The following is a 25,557-nucleotide window of genomic DNA, read 5'->3' on the forward strand; positions in this document are numbered from 1 at the left end:
TGATTGGATAGACAATAAGAGGGTAGCCAAGACAAATGTATAGTGTTAGAATAAAATATAGATTATAGACAAATGTATATTTAAAAGATAAATAGATATACAGAAATAAGGGAAAAAGTGTTAATATTATATTATAAATAGTGAGCAAAGCTCAAGAACTATATGTCTATATGAGTACTAATACTACTGTAAAATGTCGGAAGATGTATGGAACCAGTGACGTCATATCTATGTCCAATGTGTTTTTAATTTTGTATTATTAATAAAAAAAAATTAAAAAAATAATTCCTTTCATTTTTCTTCATAAACACATCAAAATCAGTCCTTCTATTTGCCATGTGTGCTTATTCTTTCGGTTTCATAAGATGCCAGCATACCCGTTATTCTTTCATACATTTCATTAGTTCATTCATGCTTTTTTATCATCTACTCTTATTTATTGATTGATTCTATTAATTGGTCAAATTTAGAGACCACCGATCTCACTCCCAGAGTAACTCTGGGCAGTGTACAATTAAAAACACAAAAAACATATAAATGTATTATATCCCAATGAAAGGAGCCAGGTGAACCAAGGATAGAATAAATTAAAAGGTAGAAAGGCAAGGGGAGACTCTTCAAGGCGCTAACCAGACCCAAAGTTGCATACTCCTCTGTGAGCCCTATGCAAGACAGTAGAGCCTGGTCTTCAAACTCTTCCGAAAGGCCAGAAGAGTGAAGGCTTGCCTCACCTCTAGGAGAAGGATATTCCAAAGGGCAGGAGCAATATCAGAGAAGGGTCTCTTCCTGGACCCTGCCAGTCAAAATTCTTTAGGTGACAGGGTCCATAACATACCTTCTCTGCCTGGGCCACAGCAGTCAGCAGCAGAACCAATAGTTTTAAGTCTCCCATGCCCATCGTGGCTTTGGTTAATCATGGCTTCCAGTGTTGAGCTGGCAGATGATTAATTGGGGGCCAAAAGTCCATGTGTGAAATGCTAGGTCCCCAAAAGGACTATTTGATTTTATACTCTTCTGTTTGTCATGGCTGTGAGGCCCAGGAGGGCAGTACGGCTGCATCTGATTGTTGTCACCCATTTAGCACCACCCAGGGAGCATGTGTAGCTTAAGGATTGCTGCGGACATGGGCAACTTTTGCTTTTACCTCTCTTTTGTCATGTTCTCATCATAAGCTCAATAATAGTGGCATTCAATGAGAGAAGAGAAGGTATCAACTAAGTTATAGGTGCAGTTAGAAATGTATTAGGTAGGTATGCCATCCTGAGTTTACAAAAAAATAAAATAAAGGTAAGATGAAAGTCAAATAACCAAGCAAAGAGCTAGGTAAATAAATAAGCGGTATTTCTTCCCAATGAAAAGACAATACCAAATCATAACCGAGAATAAAAGATAAATAGACATTATTAGCAAAGCAGCAGCTTGCAAAAGTGTGGGGACTTTAACTACACTGTTGCATCTGCCATCTTGCCTCTTGTAACTCCACTCCCATGAATGCTGTGGCAATAAGCTATAAGGGAAAATTGTAATGAAAACTATTAGTGAACTTGTAAAATTAAAATGTAATGAAAGGAAATTTTTGGCCATTCCCAAAGTAATTTCATCACATTGATCAGACGGGAAGTAAGAAAGGGTATAGACCAACCTTGATAGAAGGAGATAGCCAAATCTCTTCCTAAGGGTCACAATACAATACAAGATGGACTGTTATCTTAAGTCTCATGTGAATAGCCTCTTTGGATATGTAATCTTCCTCTACTTTCCCTAGGAAATTGCCAAAGTGAATTCAAACAAGCTAATGACATCATCCTATGATATTTCAGCAAAGGGAGCAGATATACTATAAATGCTCAGCTGACCTACTACTGCAAATGTCCCAAAAGTGCTTTTTCAGGAGGCAACTGGACTTTCTTGTTTTTCTTTGAAGATGTTTCACTTCTCATCCAAGAAGCTTCTTCAGTTCTGAATGGATGGTGGGGAATGGCAGGATTTATACTCCTCGCAGAGAGCTGGCCATTTGCATTCTTTTAGAGAGTTGTTGAGGCCATGCAAATGACCAGCCTGTCTGCAAGGAATATAAATCTTTCCATTCCCCATCATCCAGTCAATGCTGAAGAAGCTTCTTGGATGAGAAGTGAAACATCTTCAAAGAAAAACAAGTAAGTCCAGTTGCCTCCTGAAAAAGCACCTTTGGGACAACCATGACCTGGATGACTGAGAATCTCCACAGACATTTACTACTGCAGATCTGTATACTTGCTGTCTGGATAGAGAGAGAATGGAAGTAATACAGACTAGATCCAACTGTTATTTGGTTAACAGAACTCCATAACCCCAACCGTTTTAAACCACAGGCTACAATGGCCCAAAAGCTACTATTAATTGACACAACTCCCTTGGCATATACAATGAATGGTATTAAAGCAGATTGATCTCCTTATTGTGCTCTGAGCAGTTTGATCAATAATGAATGAGATTCCTTTGTCTAATTTCCAGGTCTGCATTGTCATTGTGCTGAAGGCATCTAAAGAAAAGCCATTCATAAGCAGATCTGCCTCCAAAAGTTGCCTCAGAACACAAGATGGGCTAAACAAACAAACAAGCAAGCAAGCAAACAAACAAACAAACAAATAAATAAATAAATAAATAAATAAATTTCCCAGAACAAGGACAATCCCAAAACTAAGGGTATTAAGCCACAAAGGGAGAAATTTCACTTTATTGAATTATTATGTTATATATGGAATTATTGTGTTATTGAACTGATTCTGGTTGAGAAACACTTGATACAGTCTCTATTGTGCATAAAATCAAGCTTAAAAAAGTCTTTCACTACTACAATATGAGATTGCAGTAGTGAAATCTTGCTGGATGGTAGATCACTTCCACTTTCCATTTTAGTGACAAAATTCATCAGTTTCTTAGTTCAACACTGCAGTCCAGTGAAAGAGAGCTGAAGATACAGTATAATAGAATAGAATTCTTTATTGGCTAAGTGTGATTGGACACATAAGGAATTTGTCACCAGTGCATAAGCTCTCAGTGTACATACAAGTAATAGTGATAATCATGAACATAAACAACATGAAATATATTCATCATAAATCATAAAATATAACACTTCATCATAAATCATAAGATGCAGCACTTAGTGATAGTCATAGAATACTAACTAAGCAAACAACATAAATCATACTAGGATACTAAAAACAATTTAAATTGTAAGATACAAGCAACAAAGTTATAGTCATAAGAGGATGATAGGTAGGAAAGATGAGGAGTATCATAGTAATACAGCTTTACTAAGTAGTTTGACAGTGTTATAGGAATTAGTTGTTAAGCAGAGTTCAAGGACTAAATCAGATGTCATTGAAAAGGAACTTAAAATTTGCATTTGAGTTTTTATACTACAGTTGTATTGTTGGCTTGCAGTTGAATGTGTATTTTAGATCAGATGTCTCAAAGATGCTTTTTCCAAAAGGCAACTGAAGCATCCTCAGTTTTAAATAAAGTTTGTTGGATGAGAAGTGAAACATTTTCAAAGGGAAAAAAAAAAAAAAACAAGAAAGTCCACTTGCCTTTTGGAAAAAGTACTTTTGGGACAACCATGACCTGGATGATTGAGAATCTCTGTAGACATTTAGATCACATGTTACCCACACCTATAACCTGTATTCTGGCATAACTAATCTTCAATAAATGTATTTTTAAAATCTAGCTAAGGTGATTCCTTCCTTCCTTCCTTCCTTCCTTCCTTCCTTCCTTCCTTCCTTCCTTCCTTCCTTTCTTTCTTTCTTCATATAACACATACATCTGAGAGATAAAAAGGCTGTATTTTGTCTGTGTATAAGAGATATCATCACTGATTCATTTTTTTTGTGGGAAATGGGCGTGGTCTGGAATATGCCAGCTGGACAGAATTCTTTCCAACGTAAGTGCCAAGCAACAGAGGCCAAAGTCATGACTGTTAAACATTGAAGTCCTCCTCTCCTCTACTTCCCACCCTGACCAGCCACATAAGGTCAAATATCCCTATTGTTCTGTTTGACTTTGCAAAAAGAAAGTTGGAAATGTCAAATATGTCTAATTCATGTAATATATATATATATATATATATATATATATATATATATATATATATATATATTATTTTAAAGTCTAGATTACTCTTGACTCACCCAGCAAATCCTTCTCTTTTAATATTTAATGTATCCATATTCTAAATTTAGACAGGGGCATTTTTATTTAACACGTGATGTGTACAGGTGACTCGCCATTCAGATGTGTGAAGCCAAAAGCTCCTTTTAATGTAGGTACCTTAGCTGAAGCTCCCAAAATATTATGCCATTTTCTCTGTTGTGCAAGCCTTGATTATTTTAACTGGATAATAGTGGCATGTCTTCACTATTCTTTAATATGGTGGTCATAGAAGCCTAATTAGGAACTTGGGACCGGGGCTGAATATTACATTTCTTCTAGACCAGTGATGGCGAACCTTTTAGAGACCGAGTGTCCAAACTGCAACCCAAAACCCACTTATGTATCGTCGGGTACCGGGTGGGTGTGGCCCATTGGGTGGGTGTGGCCCATTGGGTGGGCATGGCTGCGGTGGTAACAGCAGACTGGGTGGAACTAAAAAGTTCAGTCAATCAATTCCAACTTTGCAAGATCTTTTTTTTTCCTGCGAGAAGTTGAAATTGACTGATTGATTGAACCTTTTCTTTTTTTTCACCTGATGGCGGAGGCCTAAAGCGAAAAGGTTTTATAAAACCCAGCTGAAGACCTAGGACTGGGGCGACGGTGCGTGTGCCCACAGAGAGCGCTCTGAGTGCCACCTCTGGCACCCGTGCCATAGGTTCGCCACCACTGTTCTAGACTTTTTGGGGGGGGAAACAACAGCAAACCGAGTGATAACCAGGGAAGAAGGACAGGACTTAATCAGACAGGATCAGCCAGGAAGAAGGTAGGATACTTTGTAGTTTATTCAAAAGGAGCAGGGAGCTCTTTTTAAGGCAAAGACCTTTGGGTAGCATGCTGGAGGCTGCTGTCCCAAAAGCAGATAGGAATAGGCAAAAAAGTGGCCAGAGCCAAAAAAAAAAAAAGAGATTTCATTTAATATTTAATTAAATGTAATTAAAGTGAAGATGAGAATCAGTCTGATGTAATCATTAAGGCTAGAAACTGGGAGGTCATGAGTTCTAGTCCCACCTTAGGCCTTGGGCCAGCCACTCCCTCTCAACCCTAGGAAGGATGTAAGGGCAAACCACTTCTGAAAAATCTTGCCAAGAAAACTGCAAGGACTTGTCCAGGCAGTCTCTGAGAATCAGACATAATTGGATGGAAGGGGAAAAAAAAGACTTAATGAAATTTTCTTTGTGCTAAACTTGCATCTTAATGACTTTATGAACACCACGATTCCATCTCCCTGGCAACAGTAGAGGAGTGGGCTTTACCAATCCCTTCATCTAGAACAGTGTTTCCCAAACTTGGCAACTTTAAGATATATGGATTTCAACTCCCAGAATATCCCAACCAGCATGCTGCCTTCCATCACTTAATGTTTGATCTAGCCAGATTTTGTGGCGATCTCCCACCCATCCACCCGAAGCCTTGCTATACAAGGTCTGGCTGGGGTTTAAGGAAAGGGTTCAGGTTAGGAAAGACAAGATCTATTTGGAAGTTTTAGAGCAGGCATGTCAAACTTGCGACATCACGTGATGTCACGCAACGTATCGGGCCGGTTTTGCCATTGCCGGCAATGGGGTGGGTGCGGCTTCCACGTGATGCATCTGGCCCACGGGCCAGCAGTTTGACATCCCTGCTTTAGAGACTTAAGAAGGTTTTAGAAAAAGATGTAAGTTTTTCTTTTTCTTTCTATCCCAAAAGAATATTTTCCCCGTATAAGTCAACAATCCTTTAGCTTCCACATCTGAAAGCAGGGAAGAAACAGGGCAGGCTGATTGCCAAGCTTAAAAATGAAGAGGTATTTGGAAAATTTCAGCCATCCCAAACTGATTAAATCATATTAGGTTAAAGGGAGAGACCACAAAAAAGAAGACATGCACAACATCCTTGCTTGAGCGTGTTTCTATGTGTGTTTGAAATACTCAAAATAAAATAGCCATTCCCCATGAGACTTTTAATATATGTATATATTAGGGCACATCAAAAAGGAAATGAAGAATTTGGCACATGGGAATTGCTACATCCTTCTCTCTAACTCACAAACAGCCCTACCACATGTACTGGGCAAAGAAACAGGAACAAGTTGGAACGCACAGCTTGAACTTCTTGTCTTCAGTGAGTCAGGAACGTTGTCTGTGATGGTGATGGAAATCCTCCTCTCTTCCTGCAGGGCAGGAAGTACCTGTAAACATCTTGGGGGGAAATTCATCTCGGCGGACATTAAACAAGACGATGTCATCTTCCATAAGTGATGCCTTGTAAGGCTAAAGCTTCAAAGTAACCTTGAATTCAACTTGGGGGAAGACATGGAGGAGGAACTGACTCATAACCAGAAAACGGGGACAGGATTTAACAAAAAACAACTAAGATCAGACGGGAAGAATGAAAGAAGGAAGACCGCAAGAACGTCACAACTGGAAATCAATTCAGGGTAGCAATAAACTACCAAGCTACCAGGGATGGTAGCCAGCCCAGATATAAATAGGGAAGAGTAATTTTGCCTGTTTCCCCAGCTCTTGAAAAAAAAAGTTATTTGGTATTTTCAAGACAGCCCTGCCTTGGTTCACTGATAATTGATGCCAATGTCACTATCTGCTAAATATGGGGACAAACAATGAAGGGCAACCACTGGGCTGAGAAGGAAGAACAGGAACATATAAGAGGAAAATTACTCATATTGATGATCACTAGCTGTCAGACCCCTTGGGGGTGTGAGATGATATTCCAGGGGGGGTGCAAAAACTTGGGTTTAGAAGTTTCAAAATTATAATGTATATGCATAATTCATTTCGAACTTTTGTAAGGGGTGCAAGAATATATCAGAAGCGTTCTAGGGGTGCGGGGTATAGAAAAGGTTGGGACCCCTGGCTTTATGGATAATTTAATTTCCCTCAGCACTCCTTCTGCTTCACAATTATTAATACATTGTACTAGAATGTAGAATCGAGGACAACACTCTTAAGCTACTGTAAGATTCTGCCATTTCTGTCTTTCAGCCCTAGGAAGGAGGCCATGGAAACTCACTTCTGAAACATTGCCAAACAAAATTGCAGGGACACATCCAGGCAGTCACCAGGAGTCAACACTGACACAAAGGCATCCCCCCCCCAAAAAAAAGGTCCACCACTACTTAACATCAAATATAAATTATCATGATTTTTTAAAAAGTGATTTAATAAAAAGGCCCTGCAGCTATGGAACTCAGTGGAAAGTTTCTAGGAATTTGGTACTTTCTAGGGCAGGGGTAGGCAACCTTGGCTCTTTTATGACTCGTGGACTTCAACTCCCAGAATTCCTGAGCCAGCATGGCTCAGCTTGGAAACCTCTCCCTTTCCCCTCAGCATGGCTGGCTCAGGAATTCTGGGAGTTGAAGTCCACAAGTCATAAAAGAGCCAAGGTTGCCTACCCGTTCTAGGGGTAGGTTGAATGCAGTCTGCCTTCTATTTATACCTGCCATCAGACAAAGATGCTCTGAGGCAGCTGGTTTAAGTGGAGGAAGCTTCAGTGCCTAGAAAAGAAAATGCTGTTATTTACATATTAGAAGAGTTTTCCCACTAATCCACAAAAAGGCTGTGGTCTACTCTTAAGGCACTTTACAATAATGGTACTAGCAACTATTTTATTTTCACTTTAGGAATTGGAGTTTCTTTTTATCAAAAAGAAAAATAACTTTAAAAAAAGTGTCTACACACAAATTACTCCTCTCTTGGTACTTTGCTCGACATCTGTCAGAGAGTCACTTGACTTTGCTCTGAATTGGATTCAAGCTTTACAGACAGGTCTTATGCAGGTAATTGAGCTCAGTCTAGCTTGCTTAACTGGAAAGAGTTTGACTGTCATTTCAAATCAGGTGGGCAGGGTTATCAAGACTTGCAGGTTGGACCTATTTTCCTCCTGGTTGGCCAAATCTTCTTGGGAGGTGACCTGAATTTGGGTTTTAATCGTGGTGAATTCTTCCTTGAGAGAACAGGTGTTCCCACCATTGCTGAAGGAAGCATGCTGGGAAATTGTCAGCCAGTTATCAACCTTCATTTCTAAGGGATAGGTTGTTGAGAAGGTGGTGGTGCAGCAATTCCAAAAAATATCTGGACTCCTTCCAATCTGGTTTCAGACTTGACTATGAGCCTGAAATAACATTGATCACACTTGCCACTGGCCTTTGGTGGGAGCAGGATCAGAGTGGCTCATCCATCCTGGCTCTCCTTGATCTGTCAGCAGCTTTTAGTACTATTGATCATGGCAGAAAAGTCTAGTTACACGTGCAAAGATGGTCCACACAGATCCTAGGAATAATTTAAAGTAATACAGCAAAAAGTGAAGGCATCATTCAGAGAATTTTAAAAATCAGATTTGAAATGAAAGCACAATCCTTCTTTATTAGCCATAATTCCAGAACACATCAATTATAAATATCATAATTTATTAAAATCCACGTTCATGACTACAAGGACAAAGTTTGTACAACATTGGAAGAAAGACATAGTATCAATGATACCTCACTGGGAAATTCGGAGGATATGCAGCAATGACAAAACTAACAATTTATATACATCATAGTTGTTTAACTAAATTAAGCAAGAATGACTCCCATGTATACTACATATCATGCACAAGGCAAATACAATAAGAGTATGTTTTCTAAAGTTTATGTTAAAAAAATAATATAAATCAGTTGGAGCACAAAGGGAAAGTCATCACTTTATTGATATATTTAGAAGTCTGAGAATGGATTTCTTGGCGAGTTTTAGAATATATTGCATATCAGATATACATTTTGGGCTAATTTAATTTTCTACAGATTGGAGAACATTATGAATAAAAATCTTCAACAACTATGGATTCACCATTGTCACCAATTTTTATAGGAGACTTTGAAAAGAAAGCTTTAGAAGTCTTTGTTGTCTTAAATACATTGATCTGTTTTCATTATCTGGTAGCTTGGAAAAGAGAGTTTTGAAGAGTTTTCTAGAGCATCTAGAGATGACAACATCCACTATGTCAGAACTATAGAGGTTGGCTGTTCTCAAATGTTCTCTGGAGGTGAGGTAATGATAGATATCTAAGCCATGAAGTATATAGAAAGGTTACACATATATCTACATCTGTCAGAGAGTCACTTGGCTTTGTTCTGAGTTGGATTCAAGCTTTACAGTCAGGTCTTATGCAGATAATTGAGCTCAGTCTAGCTTGCTTATCTGGAAAGAGTTTGACTGTCATTTCAAATCAAGTGGGCAGGGTTATCAGGACTTTCATATTGGACCCATTTTCCTCCTGGTTGGCCAAATCTTCTTGGGAGGTGACCTGAATATGGACTTTAATCCTGGTGAATTCTTCCTTGAGAGAACAGGTGTTCCCATCATTGCTGAAGGAAGCATGCTGGAAAATTGTCAGCCAGTTACCAACTTTCATTTTTAAGGGGTAGGTTGTTGAGAAGGTGGTCATGTCAATGCTGTATCACATCTTCATCTTCAACAAAAAAGGTCAGTTATTATGAATAAAGCTGAAAAAAAAGTAATGCAGTTAGCTAACCAAATGAAATTTGACATCTACATGCGAGCCTCTGAGCAATAGATATGTTATAAAGGATATAATTATAGTGAGGAAAATAGCAGAATTACAAAAGAGGAAAAGTAAACAAACCTTCCTTTATATCTCCAATGTGACTGATAAGATGAGAAACATATTGGGGGGGGGGAAAGAATATGGAAGTAAGCTTTGAAATGTGGACATGATACAATTGTTAGTAGGGGTAAATTAATAAAACTATGAAGTGAAGGAATGTGTGAAATTAATTGTCAATTAGAATCAGTCAAAATGTTCCATAGAATGCAAAATTAAAAAATATGAAAGGAAAATGAGGATGAAAAGCATAGTACATTCAACATTGGCTGAACACCAATCATAAGGGCCAAATCACAAAAGAGACCTGGAGAATGTCACTATCTCGCCAGATGTAATAGAATTTATGAAATAGTCAATAGAAATTTATAAACTTCCAAATCATTTAAAGAGAGAGGAAGATTGTCAACTGTTGTCTATCTGGCCATTACTATTTCACTGCAGACATTTTGCTCCACTGAACCATGGTAGAAATAAGGTAGATGAAAGATCTGTGGCTGAATAACATTTCAGACTTGCTTTGATGAAGCCAGCAAAATGTCACTCACCTTCATTGTCTCACGCAGCTTTATCTGGAAGTCATTTCACCAATTCAAGAGTTACTTATGATTACGTTTTGGTATCTCTAAAAAAAATAACGTAGATGTTGCACAGAAATGCATTCTTACTGAATCCTGACACTGATTCTATAGAATAGAATATGGTAAGTCTGTCTGCTGTAAGGTAACCAAGGTGTCTTCTCCTAGCCTTATATTTTGGACTGCCTGGGTTTTGTTAAGGTGATTTTTTTTAAGGTGACAATTTATTGTCCATAGAGGTTAGTCTGAAGGAAAATGTCCACTGTGATAAGGTATGGTTTCAAACAATTGCTCTGCCAGATTTAAGTACTGGTATCTTCCACTGAAGCACATCTCATCAATTTTCATGTTTCTGCTGTCTTTGCTTCCTCCACCAAAACAACAACAAAATCTGCTAAAAAAAAAAAAAAAAAGAATGTCTTACAACTGATAAAGTATCCCAGATTTGAAATTAACCAGACCCAATGACTGAGCTTCTACCAGGCCCTTTCCACTCTCTCATCTTATGGTCCTTGAACAAGATAGAACTTCAAAAAGTGAAATTCTCTGTGAAGTAGCACAAATGACAAACGCAGTTAGGAGACATTTATTGAAACTGAAATTGTATTTATTTACTGTCAGTGACCAGCAAGACATTTATTGTGTCTTGATCCTTTCAAAAAAAATCTTTAAAATTGTACAGAATGTATCCTTTACTTCTCAGTGGCTCAGCAAAATAATCGTAATAATAATTCAGCAGAAAAGTTATTATCTATCCTGTCAAATGTTGTTAAGAAATGTATGAAAGATGTGTGGCTATGGGAATCTTCTTACACCATGCTATAACTAAAACATGATTGCATCTACTTTTGAAGAGAGATTCCAGGATCTTGAGATGCGGATTTAGTAATAATAATGACAACAACAACAACAACAACAACAACAGTAGTAGTAGTAGTAGTAGTAATAATAATAATAATAATAATAATAATAATAATAATAATAATAATAATAATAATAATAATAATAATAATAATAATAATAATAATAATAATAATAAAGTTGGAAGGTACCTTGGAGGTCATCTAGTCCAACTCCCTGCTCAGGCAGGAAACCCTATACCATTTTGGACAAATGGCTGTCCAGTCTCTTCTTAAAAACTTCCAGTGTTGCAGCATTCACCACTTCTGGAGGCAGGTTGTTCCACTGGTTAATTGTTCTAACTGTCAGGAAGTTTCTTCTTAGTTCTAGGTTGCTTCTCTCCTTGATTAGTTCCCATCCATTGCTTCTTGTCCTGCCTTCAGGCACTTTGGAAAATAGCTTGACTCCCTCTTCTTTGTGGCAGCCCCTGAGATATTGGAACACTGCTATCATGTCCCCCCTCATCCTTCTCTTCATTAAACTAGACATACCCAATTCCTACAACCGTTCCTTATATGTTTCAGCCTCCAATCCCCTAATCATCTTTGTTGTTCTTCTCTGTACTCTTTCTAGAGTCTCAACGTCTTTTTTACATCATAGTGACCATAACTGGATGCAGTATTACAAGTGTGGCCTTACCAAGGCATTGTAAAGTGGTATTAATACTTCACATGATCTTGATTCTATCCCTCTGTTAATGCAGCCCAGCACTGTGTTGGCTTTTTTGGAAGCTGCAGCACACTGCTGGCTCATGTTTAAGTGATTGTCCACTAGGACTTCGAGATCCCTCTCACAGTTACTACTATTGAGCAAGGTACCCCCTATACTATACCTGTACATTTGGTTTTTCTTGCCTAAATGTAGAACCTTACTTTTTTCACCATTGAATATCATTTTGTTAGATAACACCCAGTGTTCAAGTCTGTCCAGATCCTCCTGTATCTTAAGCCTGTCTTCTGGAGTGTTGGCTATTCCTGCCAGCTTGGTGTCGTCTGCAAATTTGATGAGTTCCCCATCTATCCCCTCGTCCAAATCGTTGATGAAGATGTTGAAGAACACTGGGCCTAGAACAGAGCCCTGGGGCACCCCACTACACACTTCCCTCCATGTAGATGCGGTTCCATTGAGGACCACATGCTGAGTACGGCCAGTCAGCCAGCTACGAACCCATCTGGTGGTGATGCTATCTAACCCACATTTTTCTATCTTATCGAGTAGTAGGTTGTGATCTACTTTATCAAATGCCTTACTGAAGTCCAAATAAATTATATCCACAGCATTCCTCTGATCCAGTAATTTTGTCACTTGGTCAAAGAATGCAATAAGATTTGTCTGGCATGATCTGTTTTTGGCTTTTAGTAATGATTTTGTTTGCCTCTAGGTGTTCGCTGATTCGTTATTTGATTAATTTTTCCAAAATCTTCACAGGTATTGAGGTCAGGCTGATAGGTCTGTAATTTCCTGGATCCATTTTTTTTCCTTTTTTGAAGATGGGAACTACATCAGCTGTTTTCAGTCCTCTGGTAGTTCCCCAGTGCTCCAGGATCTTTGAAAAATATAGTTCAGTTGTTCTGAGATCACATCTACCAGTTCCTTCAGAACCTTGGGGTGTAATCCATCTGGTCTTGGTGATTTGAACTTGTCTAGGCTGGACAGGTGCTCACTTACCATTTTCTTGCCTATCTTAACTTGTGTTTCTATTTTGTTTTTTATGGCACTGTTTTTGATAGGTTGGTCTGTTTTTCCCCTTTGTGTAAAGACAGATGCAAAAAACGAGTTAAATAGCTCTGCTTTCTCCCTATTGCTTGTCACCTTCTTGCCACTTTCATCCACTAATGGACCAATCATTTCCTTGACTTTTTTCTTGTTTTTTACATGTTGAAAGAAGCTCTTTTTTTGGTTATTTTTGACTTTGGTCGCAAGCCTTAGTTCATTATGAGCCTTAGCTTTCCACACTTCATCTTTGCAGGCTCGGGCTATTTGCTGATATTTTGTAGATAAACAACTAGTGTATGAAATCCTGAAAAGAAAATAAACATTCACTCTTTTTACTTGTCCCCCTTGGAATAACATGATTTGATCCTCAACATTCTTCCTCTTTCTTTTTGGTCAAAACCACAGGCTTGTTATGTATGCTTGTGGTTTGCTTTAGGAAGATGATTAAGCCTGTAACAGTTTTCAAGCAGGTGAATGAATAATCAGACTAATGAATGCATATGCTATTATAGCTAGAAGCTTGTTGTATCAGGCCATGTTGTATTAGGACCCAAATTCCTTTCATATTTGTACTTACAGTTAGAATGCAGATAATGACTTAATTGCCCCTTTCCTCCTTTTCTCTTCCCTGTCCCAATGTTCCTCAGGCATAATAGAAACAGCCCACGCAATTCTCAACAGTGTGGGTCTCTATAACAACTCTACCCATTCTCCATTTATCTGTCTTCCCTGAGAAGCCCTATAAAGATCTCTGTCACTTTCAAATTAATCAGAACTCTTGCTGGAGGATCACACTCCAACCTCCAACGGAATTTGTGGTCAGAAAGAAAACTTCACATCTGATCAATCAATCGCGATAATACAAACACACACAGAGACACAAACACACACAGATTTTTTGTCTACTGAAATTACTTCTATGGACTGAAAGTCTTTGTCTGGTGAAATAGCAGGGAAAAGGGTGTTCAATTTTTTTTTTCTATACTGTACCTTCTTGTATTTTGGGCTATATGAGGAAGGAAACAAGAATATTCTAATATATGAATGGATATCTGCTTATATACTGTTGGATTTCTAAATGAGAGAGTTCATTAATAATCGACAATGCAATCTTTCTGGTATTGTCATGATTTGCTGTGAATGCGGCTATGAAGATTAAGGATAAAAATGATACTGGAAGAAGTCCCAGAAAACTAAAAGCTTTTCTCTCAATCACACCACAGTGCATGTCTATGCTATCTCATCTGAGGACCTTCCAGATGCATGGATTTTACTGCTTCAGTATCCAGGGAATTCTGGAAGTTAGTTCACATATCCAGAAGAATTTCAGATTGAAGAAGGCTGTTCCAAAGCATCTAAAGTCATTTTAATCCCAGCCACAAGCTAGAAGTCAGATTTGGAATGATACTATACAAAGCTTCCCAAAGTTAAAAATCAAGGATCCAGTCAAGTGTCTTGCCTACAAAAGTCGCCTAAAGACTGAATGGTCATTTTGCAAAGATACAGATCTTAACTCTTAACTGCTTTAATAGTAACTTTATTATTATTTTCTTTCAAAGTTGAGGGTCTGTCTCATTTTATGCACATTCCTAAAGGTAGCTGAGTCCTGAATCATTTTAAAACTAGAATGGATAACAATCCAATAAGCCATGATTGATCTAATATCCTTCATGTTTCTATATTTTAAAAACTGAAATACATCAGAAGACGCTTCTCCTACAGAATCATTGTCAAGACCACAGTATTTTAGTCAGATCCAGCAGTTTTATCTGCAAAGCAGAATATACATCTTTTATGCACAGTTCCCTCATGTTGCTCCATTCTGTTGTAAAAACCTGAAAATTCAAATAGGTTTTTGCCTTGAAAGAGGTATAATTTAAAGCATTAAACTATATTTTACCATAGTGGTCAGGAAATCCTAAACAACATAGGGCTGGGAGGATTAAGAGTAAATGTTGATGGTCCAGGATAAAAGGCCCAATGAATTTTACCATTTTTCCAAAAACCAAGCAGAAATGTTAGGTTAGGTTAATACTCAGGGATAATTCAACTTGTGTCTCCAGTCATGAAGGCTGGGGCCAGACATTCAGATTTGTCTGCCCATTTTCTCATCTGACCAGAAAATGGAATCCTAATTAATCACAGCTACTCCTACTTCCCAGCTTTCAAGCAGTGATTGGTGACAATTTATACCCTAGGGATATAACTGAGAGGGGTTCATGCCTTCCTCCTGCCAAGTCTCTGTTATATATAACAACTTAGCTAGCCCATCCTGGACTAGATCATTAATGGTTTCTTTTCACTAAGTGAACTTTAATTCTCATTCCCCCCCTCTTCCTCTGTTTTGCTGAAACTCAGAGGACACTTGTTCAAAGATATATTTGACTTTCTGAAATAATTATCGTATGGATAATAATTATTAGATATAAATAAGGATAGGGATAGGAATATAGAAATGGATATGCATGTATAACCAACCCTACATTGAATTCTGTTTGGTATTTGGTAAAAAAGGGCTGTTGTTTGGAGAAGAAAGTAACCAGTCTTTATTGTGTTCTGAGTTGACATACTTCATGGTGAATACAGGAAGTGGTACAGACTGAAATATTCCCTTATGTTATTTGAAAAACTTGGCACTGACCCAAACCTGCAGTATTTAATCATACAACACTTTCATTGACTAAAGACTTGGCCCCTAATGTTTCACCTAAATTCCGTGGATGTTTCATATAAATTTTGGCAGGGGAATAAGGTGTGATTACAATGTGTATGTTTCTTGGATGGATGGATGGATGGATGGATGGATGGATGGATGGATGGATGGATGGATGGGTGGGTGGGTGGGTGGGTGGGTGGGATAAATGATTGATTGATTAGTGATAGAGATAGCCGATAACTACATAGCAAGCAAGCAAGTGAGAGAGAGAGAGAATAAATGGTTGATTAATGGGTTAGAGATATATAAATGATAAATGAATGGTTGATAGGATGAGATAGATTAGATAGAAAGATAAGACAAGACAAGACAAGACAAGACAAGACAAGACAAGATAAGATAAGATAAGATAAGATAGCAAACACATTTGGTTATGTGTGTTTGTGTCATGAGAGATCTATTTCTCTGTTGATGGAGATTGTTTTCATAATCAAAGTTCTGACCACAACACTTTGTAAAAGTTATACCATATACCTGCAGATGGAAGCACCTAACTGGCCTTGTCTGAACTTGGAAACTAAAGAAGGTGGGGCTGATAGAGCACTTGGGTGGGAAAACACCACGGAATACCAAGACTGTAGGCTAAACTGTGAAATAAAAAACAAATACTGGAAGAGGCTATTGGCAAACCATTTCCATATTGCTGCTAAGAAAACAACATTAAGGTCAACCTTGACTCAAAAGATTTATTTTAAATTAAAGTCCACAAAGTCATCTAAAACAGCGAAATCCTAATAGACAGAAAGGCTACCTAAAATATAAGGATGAGGAGGATTACAAGAATTCTGTAAAGAATTATCTGGGTTCTATTTCACAAAACCGAATGACTGAAATATTGAGCAAACAAAGAAATGTTGGCAGGGAGCCTAGAACAATAATAACAAAGTAAGCCTGAGAAGAGAATTTTACAAACTCTAAGCTGTTCCATTTGTTTAAACTCTGGGAACAGGGACACACAACACGCTTGCACAGGAGAAGGCCATTTCTCAGAAAGAAACACTTAATACGCATTGTGCTTATGAGAATATTGCATAAAAGATTCCAAAAGAGGGAGAAGTTGTAAAGCCATAAATATTCAAATGTGCTTTATGGATTTAAACAATGGAACAAACATAATACAGGCATTAAAGGTGGTATAAAGGCAAATTCCTACATGTATATCCTGAATATACTTAGGGCTATTATTATAACTCTGAAGGCTTACTAGACAAAAGTTCAATTGCATGCTTAAGATCTGGGGCTTTAAAATGATATATTTAACTGAGAAATAAGTATGATTACAGTAAATGTGATTGTACCCTTAAGCATATGCATTTAGGTATATTTAAAAAGATAATTATTTTGAAGATAGGGAAGCCAGGTTGCGGATGCATAAAATCTCAGTAAGGATCCACTGGTGAGAGGTTATTGTATCCCCTGTTATAGGAGAACAACTGTTCTTATGCTGCAGGATTGTTCTGTACTTAGCAAGTCTGATGTACTCTGCTGCAGTATCATTAAAATGGACCAGCGCTATCTAATATAAAACACATCTTATAGCAATAGCACTTAGACTTATATACCACTTCACAGTGCTTTACAGCCTTCTCTGAGCAGTTTACAGAGTCAGCCTATTGCCCCCAACAAACTGAGTCCTCATTTTACTGACCTTGGAAGATTGGAAGGCTGAGTCAACCTTGAGCCCCATCAGGATCAAACTCCTGGCTCTGGGCAGAGTTAGCCTGCAGTACTGCATTCTAACCACCACAACACTACGGCTCTTATATTTTAATCTGCCTATGCATAGCTAGAGTACTATATGATTGAAAATGGAAGATTCTGTCGACTTGCTTTGGAATCAATCCAGTGGTAGGATTCAAATATGTGAACAACCGTTTCTCTGTGTGGATGCCACTTCTGGAAGTCTGTCAGGGCCTGGGCAACAAAAAATTAGCTACTGGTTCTGCCGAAGTGGTGCGAACCGGCTGAATCCCATTACTGAATCAATCCCACTATTGAATCAATATATTCATGAGCTTTCTTAGGGAACATTTGTAGGAAAAACAAACTTATTGTCTCCCAGCTAGTAATGGAAAAACACCCTCTGAAACAGAATCGCTGCTCAATTCTGTCAAGATATTGCAATGGAATTTGGGCTGAACAAATGTGCCATGCTCACCATTAAATGGGGAACAATAGTTAAAACTGAAGGAATCAAGATGCTGTATGGAAATAACAGAGTCTGGATGAAGACAGTCACTATCCATCCCTGTGCATCCTTCAAGCTGACAATATCACACACACTGAATTCAAGAAAAGCACTTGAGCAATTCCAGTCATTAGATACACAGCTGGAAGAATGGACTGGATTGAAGCAGAGCTAAAAACCCTGGATAGGAAGAACAGAAATATAATAATGAATTATGCTCTTCATCCATGCAGTGATCTTCATCCATCCCAGTGGGCGTGGAATGTTGCAAGCATACAGTAAGTATTACATGGCCAATACATTTTTTAAAAATAATAGGCAGTCAGAGAATAGAATAGAATAGAATAGAATAGAATAGAATAGAATAGAATAGAATAGAATAGAATAGAATAGAATAGAAGGGACCTTGGAGGTCTTCTAGTCCATCCGCCTGCTCAAGCAGGAGGTCCTATACCATCTCAGTCAGATAATTGTCCAGTCTCTTTTTAAAAACTTCCAGTGATGGAGCGCCCTCGATTTCTGGGGGTAAGCTGTTCCATTGGTTGATTGTCCTTACTGTCAGGAAGTTTCTCCTTAATTCCAGGTTGCTTCTCTCCTTGATCAGCTCCCAACCATTGTTTCTTGTCCTTCCCTTTGGTGCTCTGGTGAACAACCTGTCCCCCTCTGCCTTGTGGCAGCCCCTCAGATACTGGAATACTGCTATAATGTCTCCCCTATTTCTTCTTTTCTTTAGACTGGCCAAACCCAAGTTCCGCAGCCGTTCTTCATATGTTTTTCTCTCCAGGCCTTTGATCATCTTAGTTGCTCTTCTCTAGATTTTTTCCAGTCTCTCAACATCTTTTTTGTGATATGGTGACCCAAATTGGCTGCAGTATTTGAGGTGTGCTCTTACTAGGGCTTTATAAAGTGGTACTAATACTTCGCGTGATCTTGATTCTATAATAACAAGATCAAGTTGTATAAAATGACAGAGGGGCTAATTCTGGCAGCACAAAACCAAGCTTTAATAACAAAGTCAGAATTGAGAAGACAGCAACAGACAAAAAGTGCCACCCCTGCAAAGAAGCTGAAGAAACAGTGGACCGCCTGGTTAACCATTGCAAGATCACACAGATTGACTACAAACAATGGCATGACAATGTAGCAACAATGGTGCACTGGAAGATCTTCAAGAAATACTATTTGCCTGCAAGCAAGAACTGATGGGACCATAAAATAGACAAAGTCATAAAAAATGAATGAGCTAAAGTACTCTGGGACTTTAGAATTCAAACTGACAGATACCTGTCACATAACACCCAAGATTTAACAATTTTCAATAAAAAAGACAAAAAAAGTCTGGATAGTGAACATGGCAGTATCTGGAGACAGCAGAACAGAAGAGAAAGAACTGGAGAAAATCACAAAATAGAAAGACTTGCAAATAGAAGTAGAATGATTGTGGCTAAAGAAAGCCAAGATAGGACCAATAATAGTAGAAGCCTTAGGTGCCATCCCCAAACATCTGAAGTATCACTTGAACACCAGCAGCATCGACAAAATCAATTGAAAAAGACAGCTTTACTTGGAACCATTCTCATCTTGCAATGGTTCATTTAACAGCATCAAACATAATCGAGTGCCTACCCTAGGTTCTTGGGAAAGGCTCAATAGTTGGATAAAAATGTCAAATCCAGTCTGAACATCTGATTGACTGTGCGAAGAAGCATAGTAATAATTTACTAAAGGTGTATGTCACCTGACTTTTAATGACACTAGGTGACTCACAACAGTGAAAAAAGTAATCACAATAAAATCAGTAAAACATAAAAAATAAAGGTAAAACGACAAACATGATGAAGCGAGGAGGGTCCCACTCCCTCACCAAAAAACTAGGTGAAGAACAAAGTCTTTCTCCCTTATTATCAGGAAACTTGAGGATTTCTCTTGTTGTTTTTGATTTTCATTCTTGGAGGTAGCAAGGGACGACTATTAAAATGTTTTATTTCTGATATACATTTTTCCATCACTCTGAAGTCTCCCTAGCCACCCACACTTCATAAGCTTAAAAACACCACAGGAGGAATACCCTTCTCCTGAAATTCAACTGAAGCATGGTAAGCATAACAAATGACATATACTCCTTGGCCAACATGTAGCTAAGTAAGTTCAAGAATATAGCATTCCACCACATTTGCAACTTCCTTCTTCTTCTTCTTTGAAAGAATTTCTAAAACAACTTCACTTTCATCAAATTGAATGAGAACTGGTATAAAAAATGCAGCATCATTTCTCTGCAAGGCATCGATTCTATCACGATGAAAACTTTATACGAGTTTTATACAACAACAATGGAGAATCCAACAACTGAGAATCTAGCAGGCAAAAGCTACTGGTTTTGTGATTCAAATTTTACGCCTTGGGAAGATTTGCATGGGTTTGTTCTTCAGTGAGATTCCTAAATAGCAAGTGGTTTGGAATTTCATTCCTGGATGACATTTTTAACATTTGGAACATAGTGGCTTGCTAAACTTCTTAGGGTCAGAAGGCATGTTAAACATACTGTATATGCTTAACATATTCATTATCAATTATTGTCGGATCAAAAACACAAAGTTTGGCTCCAATGATAGACATTGCTCATGGCCAAACTTTCAAATAAATCCACTTGGTTTTTTTAAGGCACTGTACTGCAATTCAGGTAGGGGATTTCCATGCTGTCAAACCTTCTTTTCCTTGGCAACCCACAGTGTTACTCATGCTAGGTATTATTTCCTTTGTCCTCTCTCCAGTCTGCATCTTGCTTTCTGCAGGACTGTGAGTCACAGCATCTTCCTTTGTCAGGAAAAAAAATGGACCTTCCTTTTCAGGTGTCACCAGGAAATACAAAATAAAAATAACACTAGGAAAACCACAAGCTACAAGCTTTTTCGCCACTTCTATGAGATTTTCGAACAACCTTCTGGAATTTTTTTTTATTTTTAAAAAGAGGTTTTCATCCATTCGATGCATAATAATTCTTAGCCCTGTCTGCACTGCCTGCAGGATTTTAGAAAGCCCTAGGAAAGATAGTTCATTTGACCTCTCTACAGTGCAATTTATTTAGAAATAAGCCTTATTAAGTTCAGTGGGGACTTATTCTCAGGTAAAGGATTGCAGCTTTCATCTGCTGTCAAATACCAGCCCTCTCCAAACTTTCTAAGAATATATGTATCAAGTAAAATATTGACAACCTCTGTCTCAAGACATCTGTTTTATACTCAGTAAAAATGCAGAGACAGACAGCTGCTTGAATTACACAAAGCTAGGATCTTATACTCTGTGGCAAATATTTGTTTTATTTTATATTCAAGTGGGAAAATTCTTGTCAATTAGTTCTGTGAATCATATCCTAAAGAAACGTAAAACTATGAATCACATACAGTGTCTTTTTTGGTAATACATTTATGGTTGTAGGTGAATATGAAGATAACCTTGAAGAAAGTATGTACTAGCAGCTATTAGGAAAACATCGGCTTAGTCCATAAACACAGGAAGAGGTGAGACAGAAAATCAAGTTTATCCCACCTTGACTCTCTTTGGTGTAAGAGGGAGGAAAATGAGAAACTTTGTCAGGCTTTCAAGATTCTGTTATTATACCTTATAACAAGAATTGTAGCCGTTCTTATTTCATCTGTACCTTAACTTTGAACAGCTGACAACAGTGAGCATCAACAAGCTAATTGTTTATGGAAATTCTCAGACATCCAGGTCATGGTTGTCCCAAAGGTTTTTTTTTTTCCCAAGAGGCAATTGGACTTTCTTTTTTTTCCCTTGAAGATGTTTCACTTTTCATCGAAGAAACGTCTTCTGTTCTGACAGTCAGAACTGAAGAAGCTTCTCGGATGAGAAGCGAAACATCTTCAAGGAAAAACAAAGAAAGTCCAGTTGCCTCTTGGGAAAAAGCACCTTTGAGTCAGCAAGCTAAACAGGATGCTTTGCTACCATCTGGTCTATTTTCCCCCCCTAAACTGACCCTCACTCCCCACACCACCACTCAGGGCATGTACTAAAGTTAAGGCTCACCTGGAATTGGGGAGGTTCTATCATTATCTATTAGATTAGCCTCTCTCACAGTGCCTTTTTCTGGCAGCCTCTACAAAATGTCACTTTGTTATCCTGAGTATGTCTATCACATTACCTGTAGTCCCGTAATATCACCACACTGCTGTTGTTCAACTCAGTAGGAGAAAGTCTGCCTCCATTTTCCCTTGTACCTGTCTACTCCAGGGCAAGGGAGTTTCTTCTTTGTGCCAATCACTAATGGTTCATGCCTCACTAACGGAGACAGGAAAATATCCAGCAGGCTGAACAATACGGAGCTGCTGCTATTGTGAGTTCATCCAGAAGTTGTCCAATTACAAAAGACTGGCCATTGTGAACTCATTCCTTGCCTGAAAGAGAAACAGGCCATTGTGATGTCATGCAATGCAGAGAATCCACCTCTTTTAATCTCAGATCAATGTTATAGCTAAGGAAAGAAGAACTAACTGTTGTACCATCTGTCATCTGATGTTCAACTGAAGAAAAACACCAGACTCTCCTTGGTCGGCAACCATTTTCATACTAAAGGTCTGTTTTGAACTCTGGAACTGATTCAGATTTTGATCCTCCCATCCTCTCAAATGTTAATTGTTGTTCTCAGATAGGTAGGAAGGCCAGTCCCACTGTTTATCCTTTTTTGAACATTTATCCTTGATGGCAACCAGAAAAGGTGTCACCAGCCTCCTTTTCATCTGATAATAAATATTTCAGGATGTGACATCTGACATAAATTATCAGAATAATGTCATACAGAAACCATATAGAAATTCAAGATTTTTAGTGCTGGTAGATAACACAAGTGATCCCAAGAACAAACCCTTTTCCTCAGGTACTTGGAAAAGAACATCTTGCTTTGTAAATTTTCAAAAGTAAAGCCTATAGAAAGATCTGCAATGGGTGCCCATATGATGCAGAGAGGGCCAAAAGGCACTGACTTGAATCTGTCTGACCCAAAGCCCTCCAAGATGGATTTTGGAAATAAACCTTGGAAATAGGAAAGACCTGCACTAGCCCAGAAACTGGTGTTACATATTCTTTCCTGCTGACATCAATTGAAAAAATGTAAATAACAAAATATTAATATTTAACCTCTTCCATTTCCTACACCACTAGCATAAGCTAAAACACATGACAAGGTTGTTCCTCTGACTTGCTTTTTCTTTCTTTCTTTCACCTGTCCCATAATGACAAAAAATAAGAAAAGTTTTTTAAAAAGGGCATTTGACAATCTTAGCACAACTATTCAAATATATTCATCATGGAATCAAAAGATTCCTCAGCAATTCTTCAGTAAGAGAGATTCTAAGGCAGTTACAATTTCTGGAACAAAATTAATCAGGTCACTGTAAATAAAGTGCATTGATACATCAATGACAGCAAAGAAGAGGCTGGTGAAATTACCTCAGTAGTTTAAAGTAATCTCTTAAAATGTGGAGGAGGAGGAGGAGGAGGAGAAGGAAGAAGAAGAAGAAGAAGAAGAAGAAGAAGAAGAAGAAGAAGAAGAAGAAGAAGAAGAAGAAGAAGAAGAAGAAGAAGAAGAAGAAGAAGAAGAAGAAGAAGAAGAAGAAGAAGAAGAAGAAGAAGAAGTAGTAGTAGTAGTAGTAGTAGTAGTAGTAGTAGTAGTAGTAGTAGTAGTAGTAATAGTCGTCGTCTATTGGCACCTTTTCAAATTATCAAGTTTCATTAAAAACTTTTGTTAGCCACTCTGATGAAATCATTTGCAACAAATTAAATGTATTAATCAGAAAAGGTGCTTCAGGGCTCCTCCTATTTTTTTTATCTATCATAGACTAATACAGCTCTTGTTTCCTTTGTAAAAACTTAATGTAATACAAGGTAAATCACTGGGCAAGTTGACTTTGATTCCTGAAGACTTCACAAATAAAGCCAGGTATTTTTGGGCAACAGAACATCATCTTTGTCAAGCATATTTTCTGAATTTCCCTGTCATACTGGTCTTTCACAAGGGACTGACATCCAAATATTAACCAGGTCTGATGTTGCATAGCTTTTCAAAATCATCCATAGTGGTTCTGGGTGCCACTGTCTAACAGAGTCTTCTCTAGAAAAACAGTTACAAGTATCTTGCTATCTCCCTGAATTGAATCTCAAAGCACACTGCAAGTTGGCACGATATGAATACATTTAACAGCATCCAAATTCTGGTGGCTGAGTTGGCACTAATTGAAGTTGCATCCAAGGATAGCTCCATGTATTATACATTACAGCAGTTCAGATGAAAATTTATCAGAGCATGGTTAATGTAAAAGAGCAATTTAGGAAAGAATAATTAATTTCATCTGTTCAGGACAATTTCCCTAAATTCCTTTCCTTTCAATAATGATAGTTTCAGATACCCAACCAACCAAATCAATAAAATAATTTTAAGCTCTCAAGGCCAACTGGACATTCAGAGACATCACTGCAGAAAGACATTCTTTCTTATATCAAACCCACCCTTTAAATGCCATCTAATCCAGAAACAGTTGAATATTTATTCCATAGATATGGGGACCAGTTCCCCAGGATTATACCTGTGGGATCTTACAGAATCAAGAAACTATTAATAGGCCCTGAAGTTAAATGCCAACCACTTTATAGTTCAGTGCTGTAAAATAGAGACGAACAATGTATTTCTCACTTTCTGTCTTAAGCCATTATACATAATCACATATAATTAATATCATCAACAACTTTATATTATTTGTGAATCATAATAGCATTTTTTTTTAAAAATGTCCAAATGAAGAGAAAAAAATTGTTTCCCAAAAATAACTCATATCCAACAGAATATTATCAAATACTTGTATAAGGAAAAGCCAGAACAAATAAAAATATACAGTAAAAACTGGAGTGGTGAATTAGGCAAAATCAAAAAACCAAAAACCAAGCTTGCATTATATAAGAAGAAGTAAAATGGCAACTCTCTCCTGACTATTTGACAGTACAATACAGATGGGTAATCAACATATCACCTCTTTTATCAGCTTCAGCAACAACCTAACAGTGGCAGGAATGGTACAATAAGGTTGTTAGGGGCTTGCTGTCATTAACACTGTGTGATTGTGTGAACTCAGTCTCACCCCAGGACAAGATATCAGTGACATCTTTTGAATGATCCCGACTCTGTCAGAATAAGTACAGGAGAAATAAAAGTTTCTTTATAAGGGAATCTATACGAACATGTGTGTCATCAATTCTTCTTCTTACACATTACAAAATAATTCAAATGTAAAGTAGATTGTCTTACTTTTTTTTCTAATTCCCACCACCTGTACTGTAATTTTGCCTAATCTTCTTTGTGTTTATTACAGTTAGGACTGACCCTTCTTGGGATTTGCAGAACTAGATGTCTTTGTTCCTAGCTTTGGACTTAGATTACTGTGCATATTGAATAGGAGATCAGAAACAGGACCGATTGAAGTATTGCTTCACAGTGCAGAAATCAGAATATGTTACATTAATGCTCATGAATAAAGTGCCAAACTTCTGAATATTTTCAAATGCTCACAAGAATTAACAGTATAGTTTTTTTAAAAATGTTTTAAAGTTAGAGACATTTTTTACCCAATGAAAGGGAGGGGAGAAACTAGAGC

This window comes from Protobothrops mucrosquamatus, unplaced genomic scaffold (assembly GCF_001527695.2).
Source record: "Protobothrops mucrosquamatus isolate PMUCROS unplaced genomic scaffold, P.Mucros_1.0 scaffold273, whole genome shotgun sequence".
In the NCBI taxonomy this organism is placed as follows: Eukaryota; Metazoa; Chordata; class Lepidosauria; order Squamata; family Viperidae; genus Protobothrops; species Protobothrops mucrosquamatus.